The sequence below is a fragment of the Mustela lutreola genome, chromosome 7 (genome assembly GCF_030435805.1).
Source record: "Mustela lutreola isolate mMusLut2 chromosome 7, mMusLut2.pri, whole genome shotgun sequence".
NCBI classification, from domain to species: Eukaryota; Metazoa; Chordata; class Mammalia; order Carnivora; family Mustelidae; genus Mustela; species Mustela lutreola.
In genome coordinates, this window is record NC_081296.1 from 49,615,142 (window position 1) to 49,633,536 (window position 18,395).

Consider the following 18,395-nt stretch of genomic DNA (forward strand, 5'->3'; position numbering starts at 1 on the left):
AGAGATTACTAGTAGCTGACTCTAAATTTAGACATAATAGTCCTGGGTCACCTAGGTGGTTTAGTCATTAAGTGTCTGCCTTCGGCTCAGCTCATGATCCCAGGGTCCTGGGATTGAGCTCCGCATCAGGCTCCCTGCTCAGCAGGAAGCCTGCTTCTCCCTCTTCTACTCCCCTGCTTGTGTTTCTTCTCTCACTGTCTCTCTCTCTGTGTCAAATAAATAAAGAAAAGTATTAAAAAAAAAAAGGGAAGAATGGTCTTTTCATTTCTAGGGGCAGAGTCTCAATTTCAAAGCACTTACTCTAGGTTACTGGTAAAATCAATTTTACTTCTACTGGGAACTTGTTGAAAAACACAATGCTAGGCAACAGAACGGTTAGGGTTGGTTTTTCTAAAGAAATAGTACATGGCTTTGAGGCCATAAGATAGGCTAGAGAAAATGACAAACTACAAAAATAAGTGAAGCGTACAAAGTCAGTTGGTTAGAAGCCTGGGCAAAAGCAAAGAATTCTGGGATAGTTGTTCTTTCTCACTGGGGAAAGGGGTTTCAGGGCTCTGAGAGAGCCACAGAATAGTACTAACTGGATTAGTAATGATGGATATTCAGACCTGAACCTCACTGCTTGAAATGTCTTAGGATTTGGCTGTTATTTTGAAGAGTAAGATTACTGAGTTAAACCAGGGTTATGACTCTACAAAGTCTTAGCATCCCAGGATTATGCTGACAGTCTAATAGCAGAGATAACTTTTCAAACATCTTAGGAACTAGCCATGTAGGCAGTGAGCAAACATGCTATTTTCATGAAATGAGTATTCATTGAGTACCCACTATGAGCCAGGCCCTCTTTGAGGCACAGAGATTCAGGTAAAATCTTTTCTTGACAGAGCTTATCTCCTAGTATTAAACGGCATCTCATGGGCAGGCAGTGCAAGAGCACAGGATGCTTTGAGAAGGAGGAATTAAGTCTTGGAAAAAATTTAAATCTAGGTTGGGGGAAGAAAACTGATTTGGAGATGCTTGATGGGAAGCCATTGGGCCCTATGAACCGAGGACTGAGTGGACTGGAAAAATTACATTAGTTGCAACCAATTTTTCTCTGTTTTGATGAGCTTCTTATATAAACCCGGCATTTGAACTATAAAAAGCTGTTGCTTTTTGTCAGCGAACCAAGCGACAATTTAGATGGCATTAATTCAATGAGCTTATTACTAATCTCTTACAGGAATCAATGAAGATTTAGTTTGTAACCATCCCCTAAGTGACTTGCTATTACCATCAGTTATCCTGTTAGACCGGTGACTGTTTAAAAAGGTGTGAACACGGGCGCCTGGGTGGCTCAGTGGGTTGAGCCGCTGCCTTCGGCTCAGGTCATGATCTCAGAGTCCTGGGATCGAGTCCCGCATCGGGCTCTCTGCTCAGCGGAGAGCCTGCTTCCCTCTCTCTCTCTGTCTGCCTCTCCATCTACTTGTGATTTCTCTCTGTCAAATAAATAAATAAAAAATCTTTAAAAAAAAATAAATAAAAAGGTGTGAACAGACACATTTTACCTGCATAATTAGAAAGTCTGGGCTCTGCAACTTTTAGGACTTGATCTCAAGTTGCCAATTCATTGGCTCAGATTGTGCTTTTTGATTTTAAAGTTTGTTCCCCGCAATAAGTTACAAAGCTGTACCCTGATGATACACAAAACACTCATTCTCTGTGGTTATAATAAAATCAAGTTATCAGCCCAGACAAAAACATGCCATTGTTCTTACAGGATGTCCAGTCTTATCCGATGTCCCAATAGACTTCTAAATGATAGTTTCACTTTACAAAATCAACCTACTCTCCAGTTCATAGTAGCAGCAGTTTCATGCTCTGAAACGCTTTGAAGTTGCTGTAATTGCATTTATGCCTAATTGAAGAGACACGCTACCTACCTATTTCTTGGGAAGAGGGGTCTATCCCAGTTATTCTGTATTGGGCTGGGAAAAAAAAATGAGAGGTCTTGTCTTAAAAAAAAAAATTTTTTTTTAAACTACAAAAGTGATGTTCCTGACAGAAAAATCAGAAATGAGAAGTACGCAGGAAAAATCACCCACATTTCCACCAGTCGCTGAGAGATCAAGTTATCATCTGTCCACTGTTTTCCTGTTCTGTCTTTCGACCTCTCTCCATTCATCATAGTTTAAGAAAATGAGATCATATGGTATACAGTATTTTGTGATTTGTCTCCCCGCCCCCTTAATAACCATCATGTTGTTTCATGTCATCCTACATTTCCTAATGACTGTGTATATGTAACAGGCATATATCTGACTTTATTCAAGGGCATAGTAGGCAATAGAATAAAGAATTTCCTTATTAATAGCGTGCCCCCGCTGCCCCTTCTCTACAGCCATTCTCAAAAACCGTAAGTGACCTCTGACCACCAATTTCAGTGTCGCATGAGCAACACGTGCGGAGAAGGTCAGCCGGCTACCGGCTCCCGCCGACGGCGTCAGGGCAGGACCCCACAGCCGGCCACTCTCCTCTCGTCGGAACCACGCAGCTCGCTCCAGGGTGGCCAGTGGTCCGCGGGGAGAGCTCTGCGGTCCCAGGGGCCCCGTTCCATAGACGCCGTGTCCCCTCTTCTCCCTCTCTAATCTCACTCACAGCTGAGCCCGAGTTCGGGGAAGCCGGGGTCACTGTGCGCCCCCTTATCCCCACGACAGCGTGGCCGTCGTAGCGCCTCGCGTCGCGGACCCTCCCAGCAGCAGGCCGCGGGATAGAGACCCCGAAGGGGCCCTTGCTGGCCCAAGCCGGGTGCCGCACGGCGCCGCTGCTGGACTAGAGCCGCGCGGGGCCGCGCCGTCCCCGAGTGATGACGCGCTTCCTGCCCTCCCGGCGCTCGCGGGCTGTGCGCTCGCGCTCGCCCTCGGCTCTTGTTCCGCGCCCGGAGCCAGCGGCGGCGGCAGCGGCTGAGGCGGCTGCGGGAGCGGAGCGGTCGCCGGGCGCGCGGGGGGACGCCAGCTGCACTCCGGGGCAGGCGCTCTGCAATGAGACAGTAAATGCATCCCCCGGTAAGACGCACGGCTCACTCGGGTTTTCCTCTTCCTCCAGCTGCATGCACGTTGCATGAATTTCTCGTGTCTTTTCCCTCCCCTTTACAGAAGGAAAATGTGGGTGGTTTTTTCCTCCCTTTTGCATCTCGTGAGTGATGCCAATGCAGAAAAAACCTGCAAAGCTCCCAGATTTGATGTCCTAGGAGGGCTTTTTGCAATAAATAAATAAATAAATAAATAAAAATAAAATAAATTTAATGCACCTGTCTATTGCACATGTATGTTTCACTGCACTCGACCTGGGCGCAGCGGTTTGCAAACAGGCTGGCAGCCGGCGCCTGAGAACGGATTCCTGGCCGCGGGCAGCCAGTCCCCTCCGGGGCTCCCGTTGGGTTTCCGGTAACTGGGCTTTGAAAAGCGGCCCCGCCTGCATGGAGTGTCCCCTCGGCCCGGGCCGAGCCCCCGCGCCAGGAGAGTTGGCGCGGGCGGACCGGCTTCATTCCAGCACTGGCCGCCCCGACTCCAGAGCCACTTTGCAAACAAGTCTCCGGCCGAGGCTCGAGGCAAAGACAGCCCGCCGACGCGGAGCTCGTCCAGTACCGGACTCCCAGACCTGCCGATTCTACGACTCCCCTTGGCAGTCTCGCCACCAGCTAAACTGCTGGCTGCTAAGGGACCTGGGCAGCGCCCGCCCGAGTGCGAGAGCAGGATTTGGATTTAGTGCCGCTGGCCTCGCACTGGACGAGCGGCGCCCTTTCCTTCTTTGGCCCCGCAAGCTACAGTTTCGCGCTCATTGGGAGCCGGGGGGTCCTGGGGACTGGGCATTTCGGGATTCCCTGAGGGGACCGAGGAACGACGTTCGAGGGCGCCATATTTTCAGTGGGTCTTGGCTGCGGAGGGAAGGGGCGTACAGTTTCTGCGGTCCCGGGGACATTGCGGCGCCCCCGCAGGAGAGGCCGGAGGGGTTTTCGCCGGGAAAGTTTGCGCGCCGAGGCAGGCGCGGAGGCGGCGGCACAGAGCGCGCACGGAGGCTGTTCCCGCAGGGACGCGCGGGCTGCAGCGCGTCGCCAGGCCGGCCCGGCCCGGGTGGAGGGCCCAGAGCCTCCGTCAGGGGCTGCGCGCCCGCCTCCCCCAGCTCCCTGTCCCGCTGAGACGCGGCGTGCGGGCTCCGAGGCGCAGGGAACACGCCCCTCTCCCCAGCCGCCGCGGCCGCCCGGGCGCTCCGCCCGAGCCGTGCGCTTGGCGGCGTCCCCCGGCCGGGCGCCTGGTGCGGAGCGTGCTCCCGGCGCAGGGCTTCGCCTGGGCGCTCCGCACGGCGCGGGAGCTCTGTCGCTGCGGGAGAGGAGGGGAGCCGACTGGCGGTCCGGTGCGAGGGCCTGGCCTGCGGTCGCCCCGGGGCCGAAGAACGGCCGGAGCCTCCCCGAGCCTCCTTGACTGCGGTGGCGACAGCAGCAGCGCCCGCGGCTGCGTGCTCGGCTTTCGCAGCGATGCCAGCTCTTGGAGGCGAGATGGGGGGTGGGGGGGGGCGTTTCCAGAAGTTGGGGCTTCAGGTGACGCGTGGGGGAAACTCGAATTTGTGCCGTCCGTGAAGAGTCGAGATGATTGGGGGAAAGAGAGTTGTTTCAGAATCCCTGCGTCTCGTGGTGAAAACGAACCTGCGGTTATTAACAGAAGATGAGCGAAGCGGGAGCTGAGGTGTTTGGTGTTGTCCAAGACACAAAGAGGAGGGTAGGGATGATGTCCCGAGAAATGGGGCCCCAGATGCACATAAATTACAAGCACGCTGGTGCTCCACTGCATACTTTGGCTTTGATAGTACCTGGGTGTGCTGAGCTGTGGCATTCGTCAGGTTGCGCGCTATCCTCCTCCCTCCTCCAGAGCCTGGAGTTGGCGACTTCTCAGGAGTGGGGCCATGGGCATTCTTTTCTTTTGAAATACAGTAGATTGTGATCGCTCCTTTGTGAAGGGGCAGAGGAAGGGCGTGTTTGCTGACCTACAATCAGCTGAATGCAGAAACATGCCAGCATTTCTCCTTGGCGTCTTATTGAAACGATGCCGTAGTATTGAGGTCATGTCAGCACTTTGGGGCTTCATCATTGGAGAGTCTTCAAGAGATCACAGAAAAAGGCAGAGGAGTGTGATGCTTTCATCTGGGATGCGCCCTGTGATGTCGGGGGTTAGGTTGGTCCTTTGCTAGTCCGCTTCATTAAGTGCCTCCAGTGTGGTTGTCAGCCATTGCGTTTCCAAGATTTATCTTCTGGTTACTGATTTGGGAGATCTATGAAAACACTGTGTAGGGGTGGTGGATGTGACCAGTGGCCTTGAGGGTTACCTACATGAATGCTCGCTCTTCCCTCCCTTCCTTTTCTCTTTCTTTCAGCCCTGGAGTTGTGGAAAACACCCAGAGCCCAAGATACATTTATCTAAAATCAGCATAGCTGATTTAGGAGAGAATCAAATCGGTTGCAGAAAACCATCTACTTTGTAAAATTCCTAGTCTTAGTCCCGGTACCTTGAATCATAAAGAGACCAGGCTCTTCAGATTGGGGAAGTCACTGATTTTTCTCTGCCTTTGTACCCACTCAGGTTATCAAGGAGATACAAAACAGTTTTAATTAAAGTGTCCTTTTTGACACTGATGTTGTGGTTCTTCCTCCAAATGGAAAGCATATTTAAAACTGTTAAATGAGTTACTGGGGATACGCTTTACAGGCTTAGGCTTATAGGTATGTCTTGAATTAGCTTACTGCTAAACCTCCTAGTTTAGGGTTTTTCAAACCGAACACTGTTTCTTTCCTAGAGTATTTTCACTGAAAGTCAAGTTTTACAAAGAGGTGTGTGTGTGTGTGTGCGCGCACGCGTGTGTAAATGATGGGGGGGAGATGGAGATCTCTAGTCCAGTTTCTGTGTTTTGTACCTCAAAATTATACCTATTCCCTTCACCCCCATTCGTCAATCCTAGCAGATTATTAGTTCCCAAGAACAGTTAAAGGTGGTTACAGATGGTGAACAATCCAAGTTTTTACCAACTATGGTCAGGAAAAAAAAATCTGCACATCTAGAAATGCATTTATTCATTTTAGCATTATGTTTTGTAACTACATATATGTCACATACTGTATTCATGTGCTAAATGTTAATACAATACAAATTAAATTTTTAAAAATTTTCTTAATAAAGCTGAAATAAAAAATTGAAGAAAAGTTGCAAATCCTTCAATCCTCATTCCCAAATTTACCTTCATATTTATCAGATTCTTGGGCCTCTCCTAACAAAATGTTATAAATTGTGCTTTGTTGTCTCTTGCCTGATTCATATTATAGCTTTGTAACTTGATCAAAGTTCCTGGATTTTTGTTGTTGTTAAGAGGATTTTATAACTACAAAAGGTTAGAAAACGCCTGTGGGTTTTGGAGCTTTGCCTGTCCATTTACTGGGCTGTGTGATGTGTGTGTTGTGGTGTGTGTGTTGTGTTGTATATGCACATGTCCAAACACTTGGGACAGTGTCAGAAACTTGTGATCTGTAACATTATTGATTCAGAACTTTTGAGTCATAATGTTTTCTTGGAGTTTTGGGTGGTGTTTGGCCAATACAGGAAGTATTTAAAAAAGAGTTAAATAATTCAAAGTTATTTTTATTGGGTACAAAAAACATTTTAAAGACAAGAAGGAAAACGTAATAAGCAGGGCCAAAATTTCAGCTTAACTTACCCAACTGGTGCCTTTTTAATTACAGTCCTTTCCCCCAGAACTTCTTAATGCTATTACTTTTATATTTAATAAGGAGACTAGTTAAAACATAAGCCAAACAGAACTATTACAAATAATGGGGATAAATGGTGGGCTTAACCAGATGTTTTGCCTAAAGTTAAATGAGTTAAGGAATCTGAACTCTGTTGAACTCCCCCTGTAGGCCTCCTTCACAGGCCCCCTCCTCAATAAGTGGGGGATTTTAAAAGGCAAAAAGTCTTGGAGGGAGTGGAGGCAAAAAAACAAAAAAGAAACAAAATGCTTAAGGTAGGCTTCTCCCGTCCATTACCATCCTAACAACCGTTGGCTCAGCAGCAGGTGCCATTTGAATGACAGCTGGTAGACAAGGCTGGGTACAAAGTGCTTTGGTTGTGAGAGCCTTTCTTTACCCAGAACTGTGAATTAAGACTGGGCTCATTTGCCACCCATTTCACAGTGGATTTTCAGAGTCAATGCCAAGAACAGTGGTCAGTGTTTCTCTTAACCAATGATTTAATTTTAGCCAAAGTGATGCTGTTCTGAATTTGTAGGAAAAGAAATGAATATTTGTATTTCCTTTTTACTTTGTTAATTCCAATCTTAGCAAACAAAATTCTCGAAGTCTCCCTATCCACTTACTCAGCATTTGTTTTGAGGGCTTATGAGGCACTTCATGCTAGGACAGCCCCTGCCCTAACCTCACATGCTGACTTCCTAGGGGATGATACTCATTTGTACTTTACATAGCGAATAGATGCAGAAAACCATCTACTTTGGGGTGGGGGAAAATGAGTGTGTGATTAAATAGATTTAAAGGACAACATCGTAGAAAGATGAACAGAGGGGCGTCTTGGTGCCTCAGTGGGTTAAAGCCTCTGTCTTCAGCTCAGGTCATGATCTTAGGGTTCTGGGATTGAGCCCTGCATCAGGCTCTCTGCTCAGCAGCGAGCCTGCTTCCCCCTCTCTCTCCACCTGCCTTTCTGCCTACTTGTGATCTCTCTGTCAAATAAATAAATAAAATCTTAAAAAAAAAGAAAGAAAGAAAAATGAACAGAGGATATGAACAGTGTTCCCAGAAGTAGAGATGTAAATGGTCAGTAAACATGTGAAAAGATTTTTAACCTCCACAGTGGTCAGGGAAACGCACATTTAAAACAGATATTACCTTTTCTATCCATCCAGTTGACCCACTTTTTAAAAAATTGGTGGCATCTTCTGTTAGATGTATTGGGGGGCAACTCACAGACTCTCACGGGAGTATGAATTGTTGTAAGATTTAGGGAAAGCAGACAATTTCTCTGTAAGTTTGGAACCTGCTTCCATATGCACTAGCAATCCCATATTTAGAGTCCTGTCTTATAGGAGGAAAATCATCAGGATGCAAGGACCTGTGCATGAAGATGTTCATTGTAGGGTTATTAAAGTAAATGAACAAGCAACTTGAAATGTCCGTCAGTAGGATGAATAATATAGTGTTTATTTTGGATTTTGTAAGGGATATCCATGATGTTTTAAATGGAAGTAAAATCAAGTTACAGAGTATCATATGTAGTATGATCCTATTTCTTATTTAAAAAAGAAGTCCTATTCGTATAACCTGGGAGAATGATGTGTAAGGACACACAAAACTTGAGACTGTTTAAAATTGTCAGCGGGAACAGGGGGTGATTAACTTGGTCCATATACACCTTGATGGGTTTACTTGCTCAAACACAAAAGCTTTTCTATGGAAGCACTTGAAAATGGTATTTGGTTCATGAATATGAAACTTGTTTGGGACCATTTTGGAAACAAAAGATGAGCAGTATCTCAGCTGCTTTTTCTGATGCCTTCTGCAACAATCTTTTATCTCTTTGGAAACTTTCATTCAATTATCTCCTGACATCCTGAGATTTCCCACTTTTGAGTCAGTGCCTTCATTGTCAAGGAGGGCTTCAGGAAAAGCTGTTTACCTCTATCCCCCACCGGGGAGAGTAGTGAGATTAAGAGACAAGAAAGCTCTGAGGATATGTGCTATGGTGAGTGCCATAAAGTGTGTAAGCCTGACAATTCACAGACCTGTACCCCTGGGGCTAATAATACATTATATGTTAATAAAAATAATAAGTAAGTAAATAAATAAAATGGGGGGGGGCTCTTAGTGGGGTGCCTGGGTGGCTCAGTCAGATAAGTATCTGCCTGGGCTCTGGTCATGACCCTATGGTCCTGGGATTGAGCGCTGCATTGTTGGGCTCCCTGTTCAGCAGAGACTTGCTTCTCCCTCTCCTTCTGTCCCTCCCCACCATTCATGAATGCGGTGTCTTTCTATCTCTCTCTCTCTCAAACAAAACAAATAAATAAATAAAATCTTTAAAAAAGAAAAAGCTCTTGGCAAGCACTCTCCTTTTCCTTGACTTTCTCTGATCCCAGCTGAGTGAAGGTCTGGCCAATGGCAGTGTCCTCAGGTAGCAGCAGTGTATCCTAAAGCTTGGTTTTCCTATCTGAGGCTCAGAAAGCCTGTTTAATGGCTGTGCTGGCATTTGAACTCAGGTCTCCTTCATGACTCTTAGCTTCCTGACTGCTCCACCTGAATCATTTATAATCTTGCCTCTTAGTGTGATTTTGAAACTTGAGGGGATTTATGAATTCTTAGCAGTTACCGCTAAAATCAAACTTTGTAAAGTAGTGGCAACTCCATCTACGTTTTAAGAAGTCCATCTTCTGGGGAGCATTTGGGTGGCTCAGTTGGTTAAGTGTCTGCCTTTAGCTCAGGTCATGGTCCCACGGTCCTGGCACGGAGCATGCTCCCCCCCTGCCCCCGCTCCTGCTCTCTATTGTTATCTCGGTCTCTGTCTCTCTCTCAAATAAATGAATAAATAAAATCTTAAAGAAAGAAAGAAAGAGGTGACATTTTGTGACCCTATGAGTTCAGGTGGGAGGCTCAGAATCTCAACCCACTGCAAGCCAGGGCTCTGCTGCACAATTTAAAAATCTTGGTTTAGGTACACCAGTGGTTCCCCAGCTAAAATGCATCAGAATCACCTGCAGGGCTTGTTAAAAGCCAGATTGTCCAGGTTTTCAGACTCGGTGAGTCTTGGGTGGGGTTTAGTGATTTGCATTTATAATAAGCTCCCCAGTGATGCTGATCTTGCTGGTCATGGACCATACTTTGAGAACTGCTGGTTTAGAGAACACCAGCTTCCCGATTTGCAGATCTTGTGCTCCTGTCTAGCCAGTGTTCTACCCTGTCCTGGATGAAAGTTAGAATGCCAATCGAGGCAAGCTAACTCAGTTATACCAATTTTACCAAGCAGGGAGAAATCAGTATTTGTGTTATTTTATTTAATTGTTGTCTGCCTCTGTTGTATGTGTTTGGGGTTTAGTGATGGATAAATGGATGGATGTTTACTCCACAGTAAAAGTCAGAGTTCATGAGTATTGTTTTAAATATTTGGTAATGGATTCTCATGAGAGAGTGGAGAGGACTGTTAGGGATTGTTTGGTTTTGGTTTTGGTCTTTCAACATGCATGCATAGCAAGATTTGAAGTCATTGATTTCTTTTAATAAAAAGTTGCTACATGTGAAGGGCATTGTGAAGAAAATGGTGACCAGATGATGTTGCTTAAATTGTATTGTAATCTGGTCATTAGTGCATTTTTTTTTTGGAGGAAATTAAGTGCCGTAGCCATTAATTTCAACAAGTGTCTATTTCACTGCCTCCAGAGGGGACAAATTTCTAACAGTGCTTATCAGTGGCATGTGTGTGCTTGGCTGTCCCCAGGGACCCTCATTTGTGTGTATGTCCTTAGAGGCTCAGATGACCCCAAGCTTAAGAGAAGTTTCCCTGAAAGGCTCCCCTCCCCACTGATACCCTGATTCTAAAATTCTTTAGCAGATAAACGTTTGTTCTATTTTTAGCCACATAATTTTAGTGCTTTTTGTTTTCTAATGATTTCACATATAAGTTATAAGCAAAGCAAAATTGGTCGTGGGGTGTATAAAAAAATGGAATGTTCATGAAGGAGATCTTGCTTCAGTTTGTAGGATGAATCTCTTTTGTAGGGTTCTCCCCGATGACAACTCATTGGAATCACCTATGGATTCTGATGCATTGGTTTGGGTGTGGCCTTGGCACTGGTGGGTAAGTTTTCCATGTAATTCTGATAAGTAGCCAAGGTATAGAGCTTCGATTTACAGTCCTCTGCCTCATGTTGCCTCATATTTGAAGATTCTGTTGATCTGGACCATAGTCCCTCCTCCCTTCAATAACTACTTCTTCTTCTTTTTTTTTTTTAATATATATTTTGCACGAATGGAACAAACCAAATGAATTTTTCTGGCTGGTGGTGTTATAAATATTTAAAATTTCTTAAAAATACTTTTGAGTATTTTCCAAATTTTCTTCATATTTAGTGTATGTTTCTTTTATAATCAGAAAATGCTTTCATAAAAATCTTGCTAGTGGCTGGCTTTGGGTTTATCAGCTATGTATAAGAATTTATATTTCTCTGTAATGATCAAATATCAAAACAGTAACATCTCCCTATATATAGCGATGAATGCAGTGTGCTTCGTTTTCTGTAATCCTTAGCTTGCTTCTGTTTGCTCAGATATTTTGGGATTATAGATTTTGTTTATTTCACCATTTTATATTATATACCTTGATTTACAGGAAAGCCTTAGAACTGAATTTTGTAAGCATGTTTAAGAACATTTTTCCTGCTTAATTATGCTTTATTGATTTTCCTGATAATCATATTTTTTTTTTAAAGATTTTATTTGTTTATTTGACAGACAGAGACCACAAGTAGACAGAGAGGCAGGGAGAGAGAGAGAGAGGGAAGCAGGCTCCCTGCTGAGCAGAGAGACCGATGCGGGACTCGATCCCAGGACCCTGGAATCATGACCTGAGCCGAAGGCAGCGGCTTAACCCACCGAGCCACCCAGGTGCCCCCTGATAATCATAATTTTTAAAGATTTTTATTTATTTTTGTGACAGAGAGTGAGCGTGCACATGAGCACAGCAGGGAAAGGCCGAAAGAGAGGGAAAAGCAGACTCTGCCATAAGCAAGGAGCCCAATGTGGGGCTTGAACCCAGCACCTCATGAGCTGAGTGGAAGGCAGATGCTTAACTTACTGAGCCACCAGGTGCCCCCTGATAATCAGAATTTTTAAACAGTGAGTCGTATGGTGCCATCAACATTTTTGGTGACTTGAAATCTATATAGATTGACCATTCAAAAGTCCCTTGGCCACCTCTCTTTGTTATCTTTTCCTCTACCCTGCTTCTGCCATCCCTCCCATGGTTATTTCTAGACAGGGTATTTGGCACTGTCTAGAGACATTTCTGTGGGTCTCACTTGGAGGGAGGAAGGGGTGCTACTGGAATTTTATGGGGGATGGTGCTAAACATCTTTCAATGCATAGGACAGCTCCCACAACAAGGAATTATCTGGCCTAGAATGTCAGCCATGCCAGCATCGAGAAGCCCTGCCATGGTGTCCTTGTTCTTTAAACACCAGTCCACAGACGATAGCAATTTGATGTGATGACCCAGTATGAACACACACACACACACACACACACAACTGAAACCAGTTTCCCCAAACATTATTTACCCTTACTAGGTATAATGTATTCTTAGACTTTTTAAATTTGTTCAATTAAAAAAGAATGCTCCTTATGACTCCCTATACTGATTTTCCTGTCCAGTAGCCCTTCTTTTGAAAAACACAGTTGTGGACCTTGACATTATCAGTACCTGCACCTCCAGCAAAATCTTGACAAGCATTCCAGTGTGACCCTCAGCTTTTCTCTTTCATCTTTTTCCCTCTCGTACTCAGTTCCACCTAGGCGACACCCTGCAAGGGCCTCTGACCTGGTGACCCTTCTACGTTTCATTGACCATCATCCCACTCGTCTCCTCTGACCTCCCCTGCCCCCAAGCTCAGGTGCTCGCATACACCTTGACCCTTTCTCCCTTCATCTAACTTTCTTGGGAAAACCCCACCCACTGCCTACCTACCTTGCTCCTGCCTGAGGCAGAGGAACCCGGCTAGAGAAAACAAATAGGCGTCTATATTATCTCTTTTGATTTATGACCACAGATCTCAAGGGGAACTTTTGGCACAGTGGGGTACACTATGTTTCTATCTTCACCCCACTTTCCGCTGATAACCTGGCTTATTTCAGGGAGAAAAAAAAGGCAATTAGGAATGAGTTGCATCATCTTTCTTCCTATTAAGATCTGCTAGCCTATCTCCAGCTCTAGCTGAGCAACATTGTATCCACAGAGCCTTGTAACCACATGTGCATTGGAGCCTGTTCTCTTTTGGCGTGCAAAACTTTCACTCATGCATGTATGCCCTTTCCTTTCTGCATGATCACTTTTCCTTCTCTGATGGATAATCCTCCAAGAGAGAGATACTGTAGTATCCCTCATATTAAGGGAAAAAAGCAGCAACCACAGCACAGTCTTGACCCCATCCCTGAGTCAACTCTTCTTCCATTCTTCTCCCCTCCCTAATAGTAAACCTTTCTGAAAGAATTGCCATACGCCCTGCCCCATTTCCTCCCTGCTCCTTCTGTCTTGAACCCACTTCAGTTTGGCTTTTGCCCACCCCTTCACTGAACCCACATGTCTTCAGGTTCCAGTGCTATCCAGTGGCCAGCTCTTCCCTGTCACCTTCTGCAGCCTCTCAGCCGCGGTTAGCCAGCTGATTGCCCTCTGGGACACTTTCTTCACCTGGCTTCCATTCCACCATTCTCCTCCAGTTCTCCTACACCCTGGGTGCTCCGCCTCCTTCCAGCTCTCCTGCTGGATCTCCTCATCCTCCCTGCTCCTAAGGTTGGGGGTGCTCTCTCACCCTTCATTCCGTTTGCCAGTTGCCTCCATTGTCTCCTCTGCAGAGGTCTCCCTGGCACCCTCTAGCCCCTGCTCTCAAACCTCTTCCTTTTTTGAGTTCATATCTTTTATCATTCCCTGATACGTGATTCATTTATTGTCTACCCCATGGCACTGGGATAGAAGCTCATGAGGGAACCTATCTGGTACCGTATCCCCAAGTGTCTAGAGCAATGGCTGGCACATAGGAGTTCACAGAAATTTTTAATGAGTCATTGATGAAGAAAACTTTCTGATTACAGAGATTAGCCTTAGATGAGGAAATGGAAGTCTTCCCCAGATTTGAGCTAAAGAAGAGAGTATAGATGTGGAAAAGCAGGGTCTCATGGGGTCAGTGCATTTTAGATCAAGTGGTAAGCATTAGAGGTTCAAGTGAATGAAGGAAGCCCTTCCTTGCTAACTCCTTGTTGAGTGATAGAAGGCGCCTGCGAAGGATAGTGAGCTGCAGAAACATGGTTGCCCCTCTCATTTTTATCTCGGAAGGAGGGGCACTTAAGCCATCCTCTGGGTAGCTGGTGTCACTGGGTGGAAGACAGCAAATTCACTTGTCTGAAGTGTTTATCATTGACCTCGATGTTCTGGTGGGTTGTTTGGTTCATCACTCATCCCCACAGTGCACTTGACTGCATGGAGAGATGTCTCCTCTGTGTCCTGCTGCATTTGAGCCCATGCAGAAGGAGCCTGTGGATGGATGGCCACGTTCCCTGATTCCCTCAGTGCTGCTCTCTCAAACACCCAGCTTAGGGAATCCCAGGGCTTCGTGTGTTTAAATGACAACCCCTGTCTTCTCTGTTTGCATTGCTGTAAGACCACCCATAATTACTTGACTGGGGGGTGTAGGACCCAATTTGATGTAAGTGAAGGTATCTCCTGAGTGTGGCCCGAGGTTATGCATGGCAGATCTTCCCAGAGGTGTGTGGATTATTCCTGGGTTTGAGAGATTACATCAGGGCGCTTTAAGAGGCTTAATTCTCTCCTTGAAGGGCTTTCTATTGGGCTCGGCACCTGTCACTCCCGGGCCCTTCCCAGCAGGATTAAAGGGTAAGGTTTCAGCCAAGGGCAGCCTGAAGTGCAAGCTCAAAGCAGTTGGGTTTAGGGCACCCAAGAAGGAAGGGCAGATGTCTTCATAGGAGATCTTAGAGTGATTCCAGCAAAGTTAATTGTTTGAAAACCAGAGGTCTGAATGGTTCTAGGTCAGCCTCTCCCTTTGATAGGGAAGGAAACAGAATCCAGAAGGATGAGATTTAGTGGTGCCCCTTGGCAAAGCTGGTACTGGAATCCAACTTTCCTGACCACCACCAGGTGCTTTTTCCTTTTCTTGGAATGTCTGGCGGGACCCTGACTTTAATTGAGGCTCTGGTTCTTGGCCCTGAGTGTGCGTCCAGATCACCGGAGAAGCTCTTAAAAATGCTGTTCCTTAGAGGGTGTAATGCCAAGTGAAGTAAGTCAGTCAGAGAAAAGCAAATACCATATGATTTCACTCAGATGCGGAATTTAAGAAACAAAACAGAGACCAAAGAAAGAGGCAAACAAAAAAACCCCACTCTTACCTCTAAAGAAAAGAGGTGGGTGGGGGGATGGGTGAACTAGGGGGTGGGGGTTATGAGTAAGGAGTCATGGGGCGCCTGGGTGGCTCAGTGGGTTAAGCCTCTGCCTTTGGCTCAGGTCATGATCCCCTCAGGGTCCTGGAATCCAGCCCCACAACAGGCTTTCTGCAAGCAGGGAGCCTCCTTCCCCACCCCCCTACCTGCCTCTCTGCCTACTTGCGATCTCTCTCTCTGTCAAATAAATAAATAAAATCTTTTTTTTTTTTTTTTAAGATTTTATTTATTTGTTTGACAGACAGAGATCACAAGTAGGCAGAGAGGCAGGCAGAGAGAGAGAGAGGAGGAAGCAGGCTCCCTGCAGAGCAGAGAGCCCGATGGGGGGCTCGATCCCAGGACCCTGAGATCATGACCTGAGCTGAAGGCAGAGGCTTTAACCCACTGAGCCACCCAGGCGCCCCCTAAATAAATAAAATCTTAAAAAAAAAAAAGAGTAAGGAGTCATGTATAGATTTGTTGAATCACTCTGTCATACACCTGAAACTGTTATAATGCTGTATGTCAGTTATCCTGGAATTAAATAAAAACCGCTATTCCTAAATCCCACCTGACTCATGGAATTGGAACCCCTGAAAGTGAGACCTGGGCACCTGTGGCTTTTAAAAATTACCCTAGGGAGGCTCCTAGGAGAGGTTGCCCAAGAAGGGTGTGTCAGAGGTAAAATCATCCCGTGGGCCTTGCACACTGCACAGATACTGCTCCTTTCTGGGGCAGGACAACCACCCAATGGGCTCCATCTACTGCTTGCTCTCCTGCACCCTCTGTGGTTACTGGGTAAGACCTAGGGTCTTAATGCACATAAAAATGGCCTTTTATTTTCGTTGGGGGCATTTCCCCCATGTGTTTTGTCCTACTAACGGGGAGAAAGAAAGGTGCATTCAGTTTGAGAAAATCATCTGCTTGAGGGCCTTTGGGATCCTCTTTTTTTAAAAAAGTATTTTAGAATATATTCTTTTCTAAGATTTTATTTATTTATTTGACAGTCAGAGAGATCACAAGTAGGCAGAGAGGCAGGCAGAGAGAGAGGAGGGAGCAGGCTCCCTGCTGAGCAGAGAGTCCAACAAGGGGCTCGATTCCAGGACCCTGGGATCATGACCTGAGCTGAAGGCAGGGGCTTCAACCCACTGAGCCACCCAGGTGCCCCTTTTGGGGTCCTCTTGACTGGGATCCCCAGGCGTCTGAATGCCGAGGGTGGTTCTCCAGCTCTCAGAGCAGCTGGTGCTGGGCGCGGACTGTGGGCGCCACTCTGACAGAAGGAAGAGGGGGCGTGAGTCGGCTGTGAAGGGACGGGTCGGGACAGTTTTATGAGGATGTTAAATCACTTGCTGGTTTTTGCTGGTAAACTAGCAGATGTTTTGGAGCTCTGATTTTTGTGAGGGTTGCTACAGGCTTAGGACTCCACCGCTGAGCCTGCACTGATGCCCCCCTCACCATCGCCCCCCTCCCCCCGGAGCTGGCTCTCTCACTAACCTGATAAGTAGTTCACATGGAGCTTTAGGTATGTACTTGGTGAAGATATTAGAGCAAGCCCTGTGGAATCTGAGACGCGTCAGGGCCCGAGTTTCCTCCACAAAAGGAACAGCAGAAGGGCACTTTGTTCTTGAACTGGAAGCTGACAGATTGTTTGAGTTTGTTAGGGCTGCTGTAACATAGTACCACAGATCCGCCACTTATACAACAGAAATTTATGGTGGCGGTTCTGGAAACCAGAAGTCCGAGATCTGGGTTTTGGCAGGGTTGGTTTCTTCCCAGGGCTATGAAGGAAGCTCATCGGTGTGAGGCCTTGCTCTTTGGCTCATAGATGCCTGTCTTCTCCTCATGTGTGTCTGTTTCTGTGTCCACGTTTCTCCTTCTTATAAGGACGCCAGTCATAAAGGTCGAGGGCCTACCCTAATGACTTCATTTTAACTTGATCACCTCTGTACAGGTCCTATTTCTAAATAAGGCCACATTTGGTGGTCCTGGGCAGTTAGGACTCCAGCATTACCATTTTTGAGGGGACAGGAGTCTGTGCACATCACAGATTGTGAGACTGACCTGTGTCTCAGAAGTTGAATCTGATGTGGAATGCTTCTTATTGAAGCTACCTTTTTAGGCAAGGGGGACCCTCATTGGTGATTATTGTGGGATTCTGCACCCGCCAGTTTTCCTCTCCTGTTTTTGGCGCTTGGCATTTCAGGAAGGCCTTGTATGTGTGTTGCCACTGTAACAGCCTTGTGAGGTGGGTGTTGTTTCTACTTTGAGGAAGCTGAGGTCTTCCAAGGTTTACACACCAAATACTGGGTGAGTTTGACGTAAGCTCAGATTTTCTACTCTATAGCGTAGGTGTCTCCCGTAACATCTGGGATTCTCAAACCTTGCTATGTGTAAGAATCTTCTGGGAAGCTTGTTAAAATACAGGTTTAGGAGACCTTCGGAATACTACTGAATCAGAAGCTGAGGTTGCAACCAAGGAATCTGTATTTTTATTAATTTCCCCTGGAGATTTTGATGTGTTCCAAAATGTGAGAACAAGTGCACTCTACCATAGACCCAATATTTTAGGGGGGAGTAACACAGCCACACCACCAAGTGCCCATTTGACTTGTCGGCTGGCTTTCATGGGAGGACTTGGGAGGCATGGTGGAAAGGCAGACCTTGGAACCCGGGGGCGCTGAAAGCCCAAGGGGATGTCCCTTCATAATTACCCCTGCCACCATACTGATGGGTCTGGTGGGAGCTCTTTGGCTGTCTGGGCGGTGCTAATTGTCCGTTAGCTAGCGGGGGAAATAAAGCTAGCTCAAACCTTCTGTGCTACGTATATACATTTTGCACCACAGAGGGGAAGGGGTGGGGTTAAGAGGGTGTGGTTACAAACATTGCATCCTTTAGTAACAAAGCAAAGATAAAAACCCGCAGGAGGTGCTAAACCATTCGTAGACGACCTGCTTCTGGGTCGGGGTTTCTTACGTAGCAGAGCAGCTCCCTCGCTGCGATCTATTGAAAGTCAGCCCTCGACACAAGGGTTTGTAAAGAAAAAAACAAAACAAAACAAAACAAAACAAAAAAAACCCGCAGGAGGACAAGGCAAGAAGAAATTGTGATTATTAAGTATTTCTCGTTATAAAATGTATTTGCATTAACTAAAACATGCTGGAGCATGCACCATATG

At 46.3% G+C, this 18,395-nt stretch overlaps 1 protein-coding gene across 3 annotated transcripts in view; it reads left to right on the forward strand.

Annotated features, from left to right (window-relative positions):
• The first annotated feature begins 2,896 nt into the window (after positions 1-2,896).
• The window catches only part of TLN2 (talin 2), a 424,752-nt gene continuing 409,253 nt past the window's right edge, over positions 2,897-18,395 (forward strand). For all 3 annotated transcript variants that reach the window (XR_009355411.1, XM_059180687.1, XM_059180690.1), the window contains exon 1: positions 2,897-3,044. The gene's annotated coding sequence lies outside the window, so the exon portion shown is untranslated. The remainder of the gene's footprint in view (positions 3,045-18,395) is intronic.